This window comes from Eumetopias jubatus, unplaced genomic scaffold (genome assembly GCF_037043125.1).
Source record: "Eumetopias jubatus isolate StellerSeaLion01/CBP00866 unplaced genomic scaffold, mEumJub1_p1.0 scaffold_5, whole genome shotgun sequence".
Lineage (NCBI taxonomy): Eukaryota > Metazoa > Chordata > Mammalia > Carnivora > Otariidae > Eumetopias > Eumetopias jubatus.
Window position 1 is genome coordinate 66,847,023 of NW_028274811.1, and position 19,679 is coordinate 66,866,701.

The window sequence follows — 19,679 nt, forward strand, 5'->3', positions numbered from 1 at the left end:
ATTAAAACAGAGACAGAAAACCAGAATTCACTTCCTAGATCTGTTATTTGGTGATTAAAAGGGGGGGTTCTTTTTCTTGTCCTACTTTCCTCATTTGTAAAGTAACACCCTCTGATCTTCATAAGCACATTTGACACAGTAAAACAAGTAAGTCATGATTTCCAAATTCAGTGTGATGAGGAGCAGTGACTGATTTTCCTTGTGTTTTAACTGCAGCCTCTGGTGGGACATATGCCCAGTTGGCCATTGACAGAGCTAGTTTCTGACACAGGACAGGTTGGTGGCCAGATCTGACAACATAAGTTGCTGACTTGGACTAAACGTTAATCAATATAAAGCTTTGACAGTTAATGATGCATTATGACCAATCTTCAGAATAACTGATTAACTGATTATTGATGTCGTAGAAGTTTTTGGAGAAAGTATTACCTATACTGACGTGCACTTTATATCTCATTTTCTTCATCTCTCAATGAAATTAAAGATCCTTTTACCTTCTATTTAAATCCATCCTCTTCCTTAGGATGGCATGAGTGTTGGTATAATAAAAGCATAGAAACTATATTTGTTATGTGAAAGGTACTAAAATTCCTGAGGTAGCATGCATCTCATTATGATGACATTTCTTTCATTCTGATAAAATTATACAGATATTAAATTTTCACTCACAAATTTGTCTATCTGCCACTTAGACTTAACATGACCCCTGCAATCCTGCCATCAATTTTGTTTTCCTTTTAGACTTCTTCTAAAGAGTTAATAGGGAGAAAAAACAAAACAAAACTTTTAGATCTCAGAATTACTGGATAGTGTTTCCTTATCTGGAAAAGAAAAAGCACTTTCGTTCAGGGCTAACCTCAAATTTTTATGTTTCTGGTCTTCAAAATGCCACATGTCATTTTCTCACCGTACCACTATTTCATGTCACCCATGATGACATCAAACCATGTGCCAATATGCACTTACCCTTATCCAGTCAGCTCAATAGGATGATGCCCTTCACCATTCAAATTAAATCTGAACCCTGTGTCACTGCTCCTAAGCCTCTATTCATCAATTTTTTCGCAGTGTCATGTCGCCATGCTGTGGCTTTTTCGAATGTCCTTATCTCTATCATTAATTTTACCTTCTGATGTAGTAGTACTGAATGATATGATTTACAACTTAATAAAATGAGTTTTTAAAACATTAGATAAACTAGTAAATCAATTTTTATAAGAGTCAGCAGTCTAGGCTTTGGAAGGTAGACTTCATTTACCTCCTTTGCCTGATTTCATCTCAGCGAACTGAATAGCATAAAACAATACAGTAAATAATGCAGTCATGCATAATACATAGCAGTTGAATTCAATTTTAGTGTTTCTCCTAATGGTGTCCAGATGAGAACAGAGTGGGAATGGAAGTGTTGACAGGTGTTCTGAGACATCTCCTTGACTTTGAAATCTTACTTTCTTAGATTTTTAACCTTTATGCCTCAGTATGAAATTTATCTCTGTGGACACAATCCTTAAGGGGAGGGTAATTGTTTTTCACTGCTTGGAATGCCAACAACAACAACAAAAATGTACTCAGTTGAAGGACAAAAAAACTAACATAATAGAGAATATTAATAAATAATTTGGCACAGTTTTCTGCCTTTAGGCAGGTAATTAGCCAAACCACCTAAGACAGATAGTTAAAACAATCAAAGATATTTATCTTCTAAGTGCAGAAAGAAGCAATTTGTTCTCCCTACTCACCGGGATGCCAATTTAAAGGACTAAGGCAATTCCAAATATTACCCAAATGTGTGTCTGGTAAGATAATCTGAATTCTGTAACTGGATGGTAGTAAATTCCAAGGTAACAAATATAATCTAGTCTAGTATAAACCAACATACTTTTATATAGGTATGGGCATGAATGATTGTTATTCATTCATTCATGAAACTCAGTACAAGCTCTCCCCATCATCCCAAAGACCTGTGCAAGTATCTGTAGGATCTCCTGCCAAAAATAAAAAGGAACTGACTATCGAGAGCATTATTCAATGGCCTGAAATGGTGGGAGTAAGAATATCTAATCTCTTCATTACTCACCACCACACCATCACACCCCACCCGCACCCCAGGGAATGGAGTGCTCAGTGGAATTTCCAAGCTTTAAAAAGTACTTTTCTTTCCTTAATTTTGAAATGTCCATGGAAAAAGGTTAAATTCAAGAAGGAGCTCACAGTGTGGGTGCAAATGAGAAAAGCCACAAACAGACTTCATAGTAAACAAGGGTATGGTACTATTGTTCTTTTAGTTACAAATAATGGCAGCGGTACTTCTAAGAATGCTGTGTCAAAAAGACCAAACACAGGCCTAGCTTTGTAAATATCCCTAAAGGACACTGATCTCACTTCCCTGGGCCTCAGCGCCTTATACATGAATAAAGGTTTGTATAGCTTTTAGACTTACAATTTCGATATTATCCTGCAGTGTCAGATTCGAACAACTGTTGGGCCTCATTAAGGACCTCATTGGTGATGAAAAAATAACAAAACAGATTCAAATTGATGGTGCAACTGCACTGGAATTTTCCTGGCATGTCTGCTTCCTGCAACTGAAGAAAGCATATCTGGCATATACGACACAGGTGGAATCTGTTTTAAAGATCTAAATCTGGAAAAAGATCCAGATCCTGGTAGAATTTTGATATTTGTAAGCAAGAAACATTTATATTTATCAGCTCAGAAAGACAAAGGCTTATTGGCTGTAGAATCAAAGTTTACAAAATTAAAAATAAGTTCTATTTAAAGTAAAAAGACCGTCTCATCAACTCCGGAAATGCTACAGCAACTAAATACCCATGGAAACGCAAAAACTAATTTTAGCACAGGTCAGTAGAGCAGTAATTATTTTATCACTTACATGTCCAGCGCAGTGCTAAATTCTGTGGTGGATATTAAAGTGTAAGGCATGATTCATACTGTCCAAGTAGGTACAATCTAGTTGGGAATTATGAGTTTACGTGCATGTGCTAAATATCCTAATGCAGACCAGAAATGTGCTGGTTTATTGTTTTTACTGTGAGTGGTATAATATGGTCCTCTAAGAATGAAAATCCAAACGGGATTAGAAACTAGATTAGATTAGGGTGTCCCAAAGTGTGTAACTGAAAACACTAATCATAGGGACTACTCTTTAATACTGGCTTTTGAGGTCAAAAACATTGTATATTATATATCCCTGCTTTGGGTGTTAATAAGGTATCTTAGCATACAGAAGGCTCTACGAAGTCATGCAGAAAAATTACCCTTATAATTTCATTTAATCCAGTATTTTCCAAATTTAATTAACCATGGGACCCTTAATGTCTCTTAACACTTATATTCCTCCAAACACACTTTAGAAAACACTGGATTTGGTAAGTCCATAAATCACGAAACTATAATACAGTAGTAACTGAACATAAGAAAGCCAGGGAATATGTTCTTATAAAGATGAATTTCAGGATGGCAGTCAGGATCTTGGTAGACATAAAATCTGGCTGATAGACCACGGTCCATCTAACATGACTCTTCAGGGCATTTATTATGCTCTTAGGAATCAGTCTAATATCCAGGCTGATATTTTCGGTGTGGTTTTTTTTTTTTACAAAAGCACAACAAAGACATACATACAAGAAAACAATTATTATAAAAATAGAGCCATAGAGGATAGCCATAGAGTTAACTGAAGGCTATCTCAGCAGCACTCCATTTGATTCATCCATGCATGTGCTGGCACAAGGGACAGGTGATGACAGGTTTGCCATTGGCAATATGAATTTAGGTTCTGATTGTAAGAAGGTCTGATTGGAAATTGCTACTATAAACTGACTCAGAAGAGAGGTTTGGTCTAGGCCCCTCTATGTCCTTTTCAGGGTAGTTATATTATTTCAAGATTTAATCCTAGAAAACAAATACTTTATTTATAGCATTTTCTCCACCTCAGTATAAAAGTCAGTAATGGTGCTATTAATATTTTAACTAAAATAATTGGCCCACATCATTTTATGTCAAACCCAACCAACTACAGGGTCTCAAAGTGTTGGTGCTCTGTAGTAACAGAATTCTGATGCCTCTTGTGTCATTAGGCTACTTGAAAGCACATTGCCAGAAAAGAGGTTTAAAAGTAAGTTGTCCTGTAGAATGGCATTAATAAGGATTTCTATTACTACTACCTAGTGATATTTTCAATTGTGAACCCTTGACTTGGAGCAGTGCCAACCAAACTTGCATGTGCATAAGGATGATTCCGTGGATTTCGTTAAAATGCATATTCTGATTCAGGAGGTTTGGGATCTGCCTCAAATTCTGCATTTCTTTCTTTTTTTTTTTTTTTAGACTTATTTTTTATTTGAAAGAGAGAGAAAGAGCATGGAGGGAGGGGCAGAGGGAGAAAAAGAAAGAGAGAGAAAGAAAATCCTCAAGCAGACTCCCCGTTGAGCAGGGAGCCTGACCCAGGGCTCGATCCCAGGATCCTGAGATCATGACCGGAACCGAAATTAAGAGTTACACACTAATGGACTGAGCCACCCAGGTACCCCAAATTCTGCATTTCTAATGAGCTCCCAGGTGATATGCTCCACAAACCACTCTTTAAAGAGCACAATCACAGAGAACGAACACATAGCAAAAAGGCTTGCTCCTCTCCTGTCCTGGGAGCTTATTGGCTTTTAATTCCCAAAGTCACCTGCTAGAGGGATAGAGGGTAAGTAAGTGGAGCTTTTGTTTTGAGAATGCCCTTCTCTCTATGTGTTGTCCCTATCTAAAAATTCCAGTCATTGTTATTTTCAGAGCAGTGTTTAATTAGTTCTGGATAAATATAAGTTCTTGGTAATGTATTTGTTTTTCAAATATTTGAAGGAAAGCAAAAAGTTTTTTGTCGACTATCTTCTATCGCTCTCCTCTTTTAAAAAGTGAGCCTGGACAGATAACCAGCTCTTGCCTGGGCTATATTGCTTAAAGCCAACAGATCCTTGCCCAGCCATAGTTGAGAAAAGACTTGTGGCCGTTTAGGCTTAAAATCACTGAGTGTAAGCAGGATACCCCTGGGACTGGTGAGGATAGAGCAGGGGCAGTCTTCAGGGAATGACCACTTCATTTTACTCCTAATGAGGCAGCAATGCCAAGCTGCTGTGGATTTTAACCAAGGTGTTGTGTAGGCATTTTTTAATGAAGTCTCAGACATACTTTGCATGCTTTTACCCAGCAGCCTAACCATGCTTCAAAGTTTCAATCTTTTGATTGATCTCACTCATCTTGTTTGGGGATGAGGGGCTATGGGAAAGCTTCTGTAGCTGGTTGGAGGCAGATCCCACAAGAAATCAATAAACTTTAGAATTGAATAAAAATCTAATTTGTGTACGCTAACTCTTTTTGGGAATGTTAATTTTTTTTCATTCTATGTGTATACTTGCATGGCCATAAGTTCCCTTTCGTTGGACTACTCATTAACTAATAGCCCACAGCAGTTAATTTCCTGCCTTCCCCTCCCACTACTTCACTTTATTTGTTTAGCTGACAGACGTTTGAAGCAAGCCAGCTAAAGCCTGCAAGAATTCCTGGCTTTTTTCCTCCTTCATTCTTGCGATTATTAGGAATATGGACAAGGTGCTAGTGTGTGTATTCCCTCTGAAAATCTTGCTGGAGTTTCTATCTCTTGGGAAAGAACCAAACTGCTTCATAATCGTCATGGACCCAATTCTGTAACTATTCACAGACAAAAATCTTTGTTAGTGCCAAGGGGAGTTTTGCCCTCTTTTAAGGTTACAGGATCAAATGGTAAAGGTATTTATAGCCACTTCACATTCCCCAAGAAAAGAAGTTACACTAGATATGGGAAAAATTACTAAATGTGCTATTGATGCTTTTCTTTTCACTCGAACAATTTCTCCTAAGATAAATCAATGAAAAGACTTACAAAGAAAAAAAGAGAAAATTAAAATTAATTGGTGACTAGTGTTTCAGCTAACAATTATCTTCTTTTTCACTTTTCATGATAAAATATACATTTCACTGGAGGACACAATGAAATATAAAAATTACCAGCTCTCTTTTCTTAGCCAAACATGGAATGAATATTCTGATCATTTGTCCCTCATAAGATTCGTTCATAGAAAAGATAAAAAGTTACCAGGCTCTTTGAAGATCCGTCACATCCAAACAGCACTGTCTTTACAAAAAATGGACTGGCGTTGAGTTTGTCAAGAGCCCAGCTCACTCCGTGGTGGTACTTACCTATCTTCTCAGCCTCTCCCCTTTGTCTTTCCTCCCCACACTTCACCCACAAAAATATGATGGTGGAATGGTGGATGAATCAGAGAACTTCAAGCCAGAACTTTTGCTCTATTCTAGTTTTACAACCATCCCTCTAGTGGAAAGTGCTTGACCTTTCTGGTCTTAATTACCTCATTTATAAATGAGTGGGGTGGATTAGCTATTCTCAGGTTTCTCTGGATCAAATATCCCATCACGAGTACAGGTTATAAATTTTACATAAATATTTAACTTTATCTACATAATGGGGCAGCTGAAAAGAGAAAACCCAATCAGTATATTGTACTTTCCATTTCCTATACAACTCTAAGATCTGTTTGTGATTATTTTTTTTTAATTAAATAGTTCTGCAGCAAGAAGAGAGACTGAATTCAGACAGACTTTTATTAGGTTCCTGGCTCTGTAAGGTGACTTTGGGCAAGTTAATCTCAAAATAGAAATTTATAATTGACTTGTCAGTAAAATTGGGATATTAAAACCTATCTTACAGGATTGTTAAGAGAATAAAGTAAGACTTTCCATGCCAGACACATAACAGCCCAAGAAGTGGTAGCTGTTCTGATTACATATTATGCCCTACATGGGTGTGGGTAGTAGTGAAAAAAACATTGGTTTAGGCATTAGAAAATGTGGACTCTAGTTCCAGTTCTTTCATGCCTAGCCAAATCATAGTTTTCTCATTTGTTAAATGAACTATTCCACAGAAGCATTTTTAGTTCTCCTTCTAGCCTTAATTTTTCACAATTTTAATGTGTGAAGACTGCATTGAGACTTTTTATCACTCAAAACACAGATATTCTTTTCTACAAAGATTTAAATAATTCTGATTGTTTTTAATAGTTTATTGCAATAGTTGTTATTCAAGTCTGACTTTCCTAGTAAATATTCAACCTTTTCTCTCTGGTATCTGCATTAGTGGTATTTAGAATTAATGTAGATTTTTTTCAAGGACAAACAAATTGATCTACATTTGGAAACTAGGTCCTTGAATTTTATAATAAAAGGCATTTAAAATATTAAAATGTAAATATTCTATTTTTCTTAGTATTCAACTCCTTAGTAATTTGATTTATGAAAACAGAAAGAAAAGAATATAAAAAGACTTCACCAGTAACAATTATTTAAACACACAAACATTTCCCTTGGGTTGGTAATACAGTATATTCCTTTCCTATTCAAAATGAACCTATAATAAAATATGATTTAAAAAACATAACTGGCATTTTTTTCTGTATTGCAAATGAATTGCAACTTCTATTTTTAAATCCAAACTATTTTACACTCTTAGGTATCCACTGGGGTCAGATTGTCATTTGGTGGTTGGATAGCTTTTATAAAATGAGAACCCTATTGACAACTTGTGATGAATTAGCCATTGATCATTAAGTTCCTTGGTTTGAACAAAACAAATCTCCTTAACAACTTTTATACTGTGTACATATCCCCCTAAATATTGACAGTTACTCAGAAATATCTACATTGCTACAGCTGGATTTTACAGTCAAAAAATATCTTGGCTTCAAAAATATTTGGAGGGTTGCAGTTACTTCTGTACTTACCTATCTATCAATGGCAGACAAAGGTCCAAATATATTTGCTAGGACAAATTTCTCTTCCAAAAATGACTCTGTGAAATTCATATCCATTTTACATAAAAAAGAAATGCTGCTAAAATGACAATGAATTTTTCAAATGGATATGGTAAGAATGTTGTGGGTGCAGAACCTGATCATAAAGACATAAAATGTGAAGTGAAATATATTGTGTGATGAACCTATATACATATTCTTAAAGACATCTTGAACCATCATTAAATCATATTACTGTTGATTTTCATTTAAGTAAGGGTTGCAAACTGAAATGCCTTCAGGACATAAGCAAGTATCATAAATGTAGGAAGAAGTCAGAAACTAAACAATTGAGAGGTGTTAGGACTGTGATTTACAGCCTCATCCTAAACCATTCAAATTACATTAAAAGCAAAATGAAAATCGGGATAACTGAATTAAACACATCCAGGGGTGGGATGCTTTAAAAGCAATGAGAAAATCAAATTCTCGTAAGAGCATTGGAGCTGCATTCCTGCTTTCAACAATGGATATTGAGAAGTTGAGAATGGACTAGGGTTAAGTGGAAAATTAATTAAATTCAGGCATTTAGAAGTCATGAAAAGTGTATTTTATAATCTGAAGAATAGAGCCAAGGCAATTCCTCAGTTTTCCAGAAAGGAAATAAGAATTGGAGCACTGATAGATATGTCCTTCTAATCCTTGACTCTAAGAATGAAAATGCCATAATCATAGCTGAAAATTTGGAAACCAATGACCCCTGAGACAGGGTTATCAATTTCAGGGTCTTTCAACTTCTTTGTAGTAGGGATTTCTATGTAAAAAAGAAAAAGAAGGAGGAGGTGGAAAAGAAAGAGAAGAGGAGGAAGAAGGAGAAGGAAGCCCAGAATTTTTTCTCTGGTACATGAGTTTGTGAAGTTTGACCGAGACAAATACACCCAATCAAATTAGTCAGCATTCTATACATTGAGACATACTGGGAAGCATGTGTCCAAAATTTTCTCCTGTGTGAATGGCCACATCCAATTTATCAGTTAATTTTAACTTCAAATTGAATTATTTTCTTATACATCTGGTTGATCCTTAATCACTCATATGATGACTGATAAGAAGTGTGTCTCCATGGCCTCTCAGTCTGACCCCTAAGACGATGTCTTGACTGGCTAGGCCTTCTACTTAATGGCACTTTGCAGACATAGTTCTCAAATGTGAGGCTGTCTTATCTGTTATTTCCCTATTTCTTTGGGTTTTGTGTGGCTACATTTTAGGTGTGTGCAGCACTGAAAAATGTTAATCAATGCATTTTGAGGCAGTCTAGGGATGTGGTTTCAGATCCCAGCTCTGCCTCATTCCTCATGTAGCCCCTAGGAAAGTTACCTAACCTCCCTGGTTCTCCCTATCTTCAACTATAAAAAGGCCTTGAGCCTAGTTTTCTCTTAGAGCGATGGCAAGGCTAACTGCACTAACTAATGTGTGTGAAGTGCCTAAAACAGCTGTGACACACAGGAGGTGAGCCCTCAGTAAACATGCTCCTTTTCACACTCAACAAGAACTGATAATTACAGCAAATCAACTTCAAGACTTTCAAAACAACCTCACTGATTACTAGGATCAATTCAACTACTCTCTCTGGTCAGAAATAAAAACCCTTAAACAAAGAAAATTTAGATCAATGCCTGAGTGGAATTTGAGAATTCAATAGCTGGTTAGGAACAAGGGTAACAGCTCTTAAAAGCATGAAGAACCTAAGGGCCAGTATGTCTTGGCATTACGTATGGAAGCTTCTTAACGAACAGTAATGCTTTCTGCAAGGAAGCCGATGGTTAAGGTTGTGATCACAGCTCAGAGAAACAAGAAACACCCAGTGAAAGAATTTCTATTCAGCTGGGATTGCTTCTGGTCATCAATCATAAAGCTGTGCCTAAAATATGCTTAATGCATTCAAGAGCAATCAACAAGAGCCTTATTATTTAAATTTCATGATCAGAAGTACCAAAGGACCCTTGCTCCCCTAGTCAAGTGAGTAAGTGCTGACAAATTACCAAAATCTAAATTTAATAAAATTGTATTAGTCACCTTCCAAGGTGTCATCTCAGAGTAATGCTGAGATCAAAACCCTGATTTGAACATGTCAAACCAATTGCTGGATGCCAGGTGGCTTGTGAGCTGGAAAGAAACTACTGACACAAAGGACTATGCAGCTCTGCTGGTAAAAGAAAAGCACTCTGCCTTTTAGGAGTCAAGACCAAGTCATATCTTTCTTGCCCAAAAGCATTGTTTGCCAGACCCTGGGCGATATTTTATGTTTGTACATAATGAGCAGCACGTGGCAGTCAGTGCCATTGTTCTACACTATGATTCAAGCACAACCCTAAAGAACAATACCCTGGTAACCAGAATTAAGTTGCAAAAACAATAAATTTAAGAATCAAGAAAAATTGTCTCTGACCTCAGCTTTCAAATCCAACTCATGGGAATAATGATAACTGCACAGCCAACAGCAAGGGGTAGTTTTAGGGGTATAATTTTGTAACATATGACAGCATGCCTTAGAACTGCGAAACATTATACAAACCTAGTGTTTATTTATCAAATATTTATTATTCACATACTTTGTGCAGGCACATTTCCAAATTTCTGGGACAAATCAGAGAACAAAAAAGAACTGAATCTGTGTTCTTAATGGAACTCATAATCTAGCAGGGGAGACAGAAAACAAGCAATAGATGTCAATGAAATAAAAAGTAAACGTCACCATATGTTAAAACAGCTAAGTGTAATGGAAAAAGAAAGAAAAAAAAAAAAAAACAGAGCCAGGAAAAGTGTCTTAGGAGTGTGGGGCTGGGGAGAGGGTTGCAGAATGAACTAAGGATATCAGGTTAGAGTTAGTCTTTTGTGAAGGTGATACTTGAGCAAAGACTGGAGATTGTGAGGGAGTTGGGCTTTCAGATATCTGTGGGATGGTTCTGCAGATCAAACAAACAGCACTAAGGTAGGAGCACATAAAGCGTGTGGGTCGAGCAGAGTAAGTGAGGAGAAGAGTGGTCCTAGGTAGAGTCAGAGAGATACCATGGTCCAGATTCTGTAAGGCCCTGTAGGATTTTGTAAAGACTTTAGCTTTTGCTCTTAGTTAAAAAAGAATTCATTGCAGGATTTGAACACAGGAGTGACATGCTCTGTTATTTTTTAGAATCTCTGTTTTTGCCTGCTTATTAAAAATAGATTGTGGGGGGGCCAAGGGTACAAGATCTCTACTATACCTCCAATTGGAGATGTTGAGTAGGCAGTTAAATATGTGGATCTAGAGATCAGAACAAAAGTCCAGAGATACAAATTTAGAAGCTATCAACATGTAGGTGGTAAGTAAATCCATGAGACTGAACAAAATCACTGAAGATATGAAATAGAGAAATGAAGAGACCTAAGGACAGAGTCATGGTAAACTTGGGTATTCACTTTGTTGGAGATGTGAGGGGGAGCCAGCAGAGGGGACTGGAAGGGAATAGCTAGTGATACAGAAGGAAAATCAGAAGAATGTGGTAAATTGGAAGCCAAAGGAAGAAAAGTTTCAAGGGGAAGGAACCAACTCTGTCAAATGCTAATGAAAGGTGAGATCAGAAGCAAAAGTACCCATTGGATTTACCAGGATGGTTGTCACTAGAAAGTCAGAATGGTTTGAAGAGGCAATGAAGAAATAAGAAGGACATGTGTTTGATCTCCAGGTCTATATATATGAGGACTGTGGAAGAAAAACAAAGAATAACAACCAAAAACGAATAAATAAACAAAACCCCCTGCCCATACCTGAGAGACATTCTAAGGAAAGCAGCCCTCCTACAGAAAAGCCAGGTTTCCACTAGAATGAAAAAAGATAAAGGGGGTGTTCAAGAAGCTATCGACTCTGAGAAACAAACTGAGGGTTCTAGAGGGGAGGAGGTGGGGGGATGGGTTAGCCCGGTGCTGGGTATTAAGGAGGGCACGTACTGCATGGAGCGCCGGGTGTTATACGCAAACAATGAATCATGGAACACTACATCAAAAACTAATGATGTAATGTATGGTGATTAACATAACATAATAAAATTTAAAAAAAAAAAGAATCTATGGGATTTTGTTGACTGCAGACCATGAATTCCAGAGGGCATGGTGGATGGATTTCATGAACTGGGGAGTGGTGGGAGAAGGGAACAGGTCAGAGGCTATGCAGAGCCCTGCGAAAATTAGAAATAGATATGAGGGGTGACTGGGATCCCGGGCTTCTTTCAATGACTGACATAGACAGGGAGAATGGGGGTAATGTGTCCTGATAGAGTCAAGAAGAACATGACAGCAGACGAGTAAGTGTGAGGAGATCGAAAGGTTTGGGTGGCTAGGCCTCCTGCTAGACCCCTGTTGGGAGAAGCCATGAGGCCTGGGGAAGCTGTAGACAGTCGAAGTCCAAAGCCTTGGACTCAGCCTTGACATGTGAATGGAGCTGAGACTCCTGAGGAAAGGGGGTTTTGCTATAACTCCCAATCCAATCCCCTTCTTTACCCATGAGGAGAGTTAGAGGGGAGGCACAGACTTTGCCCTTGCCTGAGGGGTCCCTTTAGACTTCTCTTGAGAGAGGAGAGGAATTACCACAAATATTCTGAGTCTCTTTTGTCCCTTGTTGATGGAACTGAGGACTTCCGAAGAAGCCAGGTATGATTTCCACCATTTTTAGGGTGATCTGAAACTTAAAAGAAGTATGGTCTCAGGAAGATACAATTAGTTGAAACCATCTAACTAAATCAATAGGACAGGAAGGTATGGGATGGGAGAAGAGAACTGACATTCATTGGGTGCTTATTATGTGCCCAGTTACTATACATACATGTTACATTTCATTTAGTCTACAGTGTTATAGTTAAGTAGGATTAACCATCTTCACTATAAACGAAGGTCGTACTTGAGCTTTTGACTCTAGGATATGATATCAAGTGTGATTACACTATGGAGATTTTGTTGGGATCCACCTCCAGATGTATTTCCATTTTTGTGCTGATACATACTACTGATAGTACATCTAATTCCAAATATTTTATCGGTGTTGCTATACATTTTCATGAATTATTCTAAAGTAGCTAGTATACAGGCTGATTTTCAGTATGTTTGCTCATTTACTAAATGGTTCATTAATTCAATCTTTTTTTTTTATTCAACAAACATGGGTGTCTCCTATGTATAAAGAACCATAAAGTCCTTCCATTACACTTTCCTTTTGCTGTCCAACCAGTTGACAATCTCATCTTATTTTCGTCATTATTGTAAACTTTTTTAACAGGTCAATTCTAAATGCCATAAAGTCATTAAATATCATAGAGCCAGAGAAAAAGACCCTTCTCGATATTTAAAAGTATTGGGTCTATACCGGCACCTGGGTGGCTCAATCAGTTAAGCTTCTGACTCTTGATTTCGGCTCAGGTCATGATCTCAGTGTCCTGAGATTGAGCCCCAGGGCAGTCTCTGTGCTCAGCAGGGAGTCTGCTTGAGATTCTCTCTCCTTCTCTTCTGCCCCTCCCCCTGCTCATGCTTGCGCGCTCTCTCTCTCTAAAATAAATAAATAAATCTTTTAAAAAAAGGGTCTGTAATGTATTTACCTGAAACAGAACATTTTAACAATTTATTCTCCTTTAATTTTGTAAATGGGTTTATTTATTCAACCACTTCACTAAAAACTCTAGTGCAATGATTACGAGTTCTCATTCTGAAGTTAGGCAGACCTGATTTGGAATCCTGGCTTCACACATCCTAGCTGCATAAATTTGGGCAAGCTTCTAAAATTCTCTAAGTTTTAGTGTCTTCCTTCATTAAATGTTACTGACAATAATGCCTTAACCACAGTATTCCTGTAAGAATTAAAAGAGATAATGAGTGAAAACCTTGTAGCACAGTGCCTGGAACATATTAGAGGTTCACTAAATGCTATCTAATATTACTACCATTATCATTATTAACTCAAGGCACTATAGATACAAGCGGCGATATACAAGTGAATAAGACCTGGTTCCCAACACCAAGTAGTTAATAATTCAGCAGAGACAACTGGAGGTATACAAATAATCACTATAGCAGGCAATACAAATGCCATCAAATGGTCTAAATCAAGTACTAGGGAGGAATAAATCACTTCTTGCCTAAATAATCAAGCAAGATTTTGGCTGAGGTTGACCATTAGTTCATAGTCCTTGAATCAAACATTAGTCACAGGCTGAGGGAAAATGAAAGCGTATCCAGAGATTTGAGGGATGATACTAAACTGACGGCAGCCAGACACCAAAGCCAGTCCAGGGAAGAATTGTGACTTCCAGGGACAGAACCAGAATTCAATACTTTCTTATGAGGATGGGCAGTTATAAGAACTAAATGGAATGAATTTTGGAATCAGAATTATGACAAAAGCCAGGTCTAGAGCATGCAGAAGCAAATAAAGCATCGAAATTTCCTGTGGACTTAAAGACTCAGATGCCAGAACCTATTTCCAACACTAAATCTCCTTGTATAGATTGCTTTTTAAAAGAGCAAGAGCACACCTGTACAGGCCTGTTGTCCCTCACCTTAAAAGAAATCCTGGGCCATTAGCCAGACAGAGTTTGGTAAAGGAGAGGTCTATGGTAAGGGAGGCTTGCAAATGCGAGCAGTGGCATGAGCAGCGTGCAGTCCTACTTTGTAGAACTCTGGGATACACTCAAGGAAGAAATCCTCTATGGAAAGCCATGATTTGAGGGACAAAGTAAGATTTAAAAAATCAATTCAGAGTTTGCTTTTGCCTTACTTTGTATTTCAGAGTTGCACTCTGTAAAGACTGTTTTGTGTCATTCTCTCAGCCTCCCTGCCCATTAGATGCTGTTATTTTTGTCTTGGGCTCATTAAACAAAGTACTGGCAGGGTATAGGCTCCAGCTTCCCTTGAAAGTGACTTCATCTATTGTAATTATGTTGTGCAATAATGTAACAGTAAGCTCTCTGTCAGAGCTCTGAGTCCTAAAATAGAGCGGCAGGACCTCACTTACTTAGCCTGAGCACGTCACCATTGTACTGTGGTTCTGACAGCACTGGCAAGGAAACCCAGAGGTGGGGCTCAATCTGTTTGTTCTCATCGCAAAGAACTTATAATATAGTAATAGTAGCTAGAGGCACTCCCAAAGGAAGCAGATGCTCATATAGAACCTACACTTTATTTCAAAGAGATGAGGCACGAAGACGAGCTGATTAAAAAGGAGAGAGAAACTCACTTAAGATTAGAGGCTGGATTGCCTACTGCATAAGAGCACAGGGCCTGGAGTCAGACTAACTTGGAATAAAATGTTAAGTCTACTACCAGGTATCTCAAGTAAACCAGTTATCCTTGCAGATCCTTAGTTCCTGGTCTGTAAAATGGGAAACTGTAATACCTGTCTCAAAGGGTTATTGCTGAAAAGTTATATGATGTAATATATACAAAGCATTTAGCTCTTGCCTGACACATGGTAAATACTCAGCAGATTATTGCTATTATTCATTAATAGGTCCAAGAATCCTACACAAAAAGAATCAAAGGTATATCTGTTTTCTAAGACTGGAATTCAGTTTGTTGTATACCTTGGTTGATGTAAACATGAGTTAAGAATTAATGAGACTAACAATGTCACAGAAAGAAGTTTCCCACAGGGTGGAGAGCCCACTGAAGGTCTCTGTTCTTTCTGTGATTATGTCTACTCTGTTCTTGAACTTTCCTGTCCCCACAGCCTGGTGGTACTTTTCCTCTGGCAAAGAGGGCCAACAATACTGGCACTCTGAGTTTAAGGTCCTTGTGGTTGTTGGGTCCCAACCTCCTCAAGCCAGAAGGAAAACAGACCTGGCCATCTGAAACAAAGTTCATGACACCACACTCTAAGAGGGATTCATTGTCTGGTGAAATCATGCATTGCACAAAAAGAAGAGCTGGTGAATTTTTCAAAGGTCACTGAACTCCAAAAGAAGAGCATAGAGAGTAATTTAAATGATCAGAATCACTTCATTAAAAATGAAGATTCCTAGACTTCTATCCTAGGCTACTGAATCAGGGCCTCTGGAAGCATAGATTTCCAGAACCTATATTTTAAACAAGCATCCCCAGGCGATTCTGGTTTAGGCAGCCTCTGTACCCCACTTTGAAAATCACTGGTTTAAATAAAGTTTCAATGTACTGAGGGAAATATGGAGGGAGTTTTACATACAAAGAAGCCCAAATGACTGAAGTCTTCAAGGAAAAAAAAAAAATAAGAGAGACTTCAGCCTATGTCAGCTAAAGCAATGTAGATTTAGGGAAAAGGTAGGTTCTTTAGTAAGCCGCAGCTGAACTTTATTACTTAGAATGGTGAAAGACACTTAATTAATCGATTTGACTGCAATATCTTTTTGGACTCTACTGCAACAGCTTCTTAGATATGTCAATTTTATTCATAAGGAACAATAATATTAGGCAATTTATTTTCCTAGGCCACTCAAGCTTTAAGACATCCAATATTTATCAGCTCTTTATGGTGCAAGTAGTAAAAAGCAAATTAAAACAAATAAGAAATAAGAGCTGAGTGATTAGTTGATCTTTTTTTTCCATGATTAAAATTAAAAGTCTAACAGGACATAAGATTTCTGTAGCTTTAAGCCTAAGGAATTTGCATCTTCCAGGCTTTTTTCCCTGTTTATTTCACCTCTGTTGCCAGGACGGCATTATGTATTTAATTTTTTCAAGATTGCCATGTGTTTATTATGAGTATTTCCTTTTAATTGCTTGAATACAATCCTCTGCTTCAGCCAGAGCACAAGATGGCAGATAACAGTATTCATTATCATCATTTGTGGGTGAAATTTGGACACTGATTTGGATAGGGTAATGGGAGCAATGTTATTTTTCCTTAAAAACAATGACATTTCTGTGATTTTTTTTACTTACTTGGGCTGAGGATTTTTTTTACATGTAATGATAAAATATTGTGATAGATGGCAGTTCTTCTCTCTTAATTGCACTAAAAGCAAAACACTCACTCCTAAGGAATAGTTGTGCCTTATACAAATACAAATCTTTTTCTTTTCAATATAGAGTAAGCCACTCTCCATTTAAAGGATCAGCCCGTGTACAATCACAGTCCCTGGTAGTCTGCCAAACACAATAGGGCATTAATTAACATGTGCTGGGGGATTCATCAACATGCACAGTGGTAGCGTGCAATTGGAACCTTTTTTTTCCCTCCCCTTTCCTCTCTACGTTGGCAGAATTCATGAAAGATCTACTCTAGTATGTAAATCAGTTCTTGCTAAACACCTCGTAATGGAGTTCCTTTATTTTTCAAAGCTGTTGTCAGAGCTACTCACATATCCTAGAAAGACACTTACTCTGTCTCTTTCTTATGTTTTAAAATCCAACTACAGTGGGCAAAAATAACATATTTGTTTACTTGTCACGCAGATTGCACTGTAAATAAATCATCTGATAAATTACTCCCCAAAAAAGAACAGAATGAGATTCATTTCCCTTAATGTACTGGTTGAAACAGCAGAGTTACTCCCCCTGTTAGCCCTCGGTGACAGTATGTTGGCCTGCTAACCTATGTGAATGTTGAGAGAAGCATGTAAGTCATCCTTTATCTAGCTTCTACTGCCCGGCATGAACAGGTAAAATTAAATAAATAAATAAGAAAAGTAAATTTGATTTTAGTTAGCTCTAAGTTGGGTCTTGCATCTAAGTCTTACCTTGCTAAGCCCTTGATGATTTCAGTACCTTTTGCATATTCTTCAGGGCCGCAGTATGGATTTAATCATTCAGACTTGTAGGAACCAGACTTGGGACAATAGAAAATCTGTTTACTTGAAGTAAAAGTAGAATCAGGGAAATGGAAAATTGTGTTCATATTTTCCACTTCTGAAAAATATATATATATATGTTTCAATTTAATTTGGGATTTAGGTTGTAAAATTTGTGGCTAGTTCTTTTTTTTTAATGAAATAATATATGTAAAGTGCTTAGCAAAATACCTCAAGTAAATGCTTAGTAAATGGCAGTAGAAATTATTCTTGGAGATGGTGATAGAGGTGTGATTATTATCATTTATTGTCTTTGATAGCCCCAGAAATCACTGGTATTATAAAAAGCACAATGCAGTTTTCACGTTTTAATAATTTTCAATATATGTCAATAAAATGCTTGGTTTCAGGATGGAGAGGAGATACGGAATTTGCAGGTTCCGTTTGATCCTCTTGCCCTTCCATAAATGTGTGCCTTTTATATGATCTGTGTTAAAGAGAAGCAGTTTAGTGATTCCAATGTCTTTGGAGTTGTGCAGACCTGGTTTCTATCCCAGTTCTACCATGTATGACCTTGAGCAAATTATTTAACTGCACAGAAGTTCAGCTTCTTTTGTAAAATGGGAATAATGGTTAGCAGGATTCACTGAGATGTGTATCAAACACTTGGCAGCATCCTGGCACACAGAAGTGACTCGATAAATGGTAGAGACACATTTCTGTATAACCCAAACCTCCCTTCTCCTATGTTGAAAGACACAGGAAGCATTCTTTGATCCCACTTAGGAGGGAGATTGCTTCCTTTTCCTCTACCAAAGAGCAGGGGCTCCTGTCCACTGATACTCAGAGAAGCTGAGAAAGTAAGCCAAATGGTAAGTATTCTATGTTGTTGCTTCTCCTCCTTGATTTTTCCCAAAGATTTACACTATATAATTAGTAGTCAATGAGAGCCAGATAATTAAAACTGTTTTCATAAAAAAAATAATAAAGCAAAAACAATCACTTTTAATAAATAGGAAGTTTTGAAATATTAACATTTACAACTTAAGTGAAAAATTATCTTTATAAATACACATTTTTCTCCTACTAGAGACTTCTAGGAAAATACTTCTATTTTATGAGCTTTTATTCCATCATGAATTCCAGCATGATTTTGTTTTTAATTTTCTCTTTGAAATGATGGAATATTTGGGGCAATGTTCTTACTATAGTTACTTGAAGTGTGAAAAATTAGTTATAATATCCTATAAATTGTTTTTTATTGAGAATATGGTTTTGGCAATTAGTACAATTGTGTTGATATGTTCCCATGGATCCATTTTTCCCTGCAGCCCTATTTATATCATATTTGACTTGTGAGATATTAAATAATTCACATCTCACATTTACTCTTATCCATAACAAGAAATTACAAGGTAATTTTTCTATATTGAATTTAAGCAGACTAAAAAATACGACTGAACTTGGATTTTATGTGGAAAAGAGGTCATCATAATAGGACCGTCGATCTCCCCCATCCTCAGCTACTGTCCAGAGTATGGGCAAGTAAAGTTAATTCCATAGGAAAAAACTTTCAGAGGAAAACAGTTACTCTTTCATGAAGAAAAGACTATATATTGTGCTTCAAATTTGCTGCTTCACTTCAAAGGAATAGATAACTGCTCAATTCTTTGTTAAGACCGGGCAGACATATATAGGACATATTTAATATTAGAGGATATGGAGATTTGGGCATGTGTGGTTTGTTTTTTTTTTAATTGAGACTGTACAAGAAGTCTGTCTACAAAGATCTTCTGAAACTGCAATTTCGGTGTTAATTGAAGTGATATTATAAGAACAACAACAGAAGCTGTTCTTTTCTGAGTTGGAAAGAACTGGAAGATTACCCTTCCTGCTCATAACTTAGTCTCAAGGAATTTGAGCTGAAGTGAGATGGGAACGGAGATGGAGAGTGCCAGAACAGCAGAGCTTGGACTTCTCTCTGACAGCTGCTGTTCCTTTATGAAAAGAAGGGTATGGTCATTTAAAATAATCATAATTCCCC